The following is a 404-nucleotide window of genomic DNA, read 5'->3' on the forward strand; positions in this document are numbered from 1 at the left end:
GCCGCTACGCGGCTGCGCGCTCCGCCCAGCCCCGTCGCCCAGGCGCCTCCCCCAGGCGCCTCGCCCTCAAGTTCTCTCAGTCCTCCAGGAGCTCCCCACCCTGGGCCACTCAGTGCCCTAAGTACACCCTTCCGCCCCGAAGCCCACCTTCCTTCAGAAGACATCGAAGGCACAGGCTGCGGCTCGCCTCGGCAATCCTCTTTCCTCCCTATCGATTCGGGTAAAGCGCCTTAGTTCTTCACTAGTGCCCACTTCTGTCCCTTCCGTCTCTCCTCTCAAAGAATCCACACAGCTAATTGCTGCCAGAAACAGACCAAAGGGGCAACAGTACTTACCTAGTGATTACCCTGTTCCGAGGACTTTCGGGTACGCCATGAATGGGTAAATGGTGCTGGGTGAAAGAA

The sequence above is a fragment of the Callithrix jacchus genome, chromosome 14 (genome assembly GCF_049354715.1).
Source record: "Callithrix jacchus isolate 240 chromosome 14, calJac240_pri, whole genome shotgun sequence".
Taxonomy (NCBI): Eukaryota; Metazoa; Chordata; class Mammalia; order Primates; family Cebidae; genus Callithrix; species Callithrix jacchus.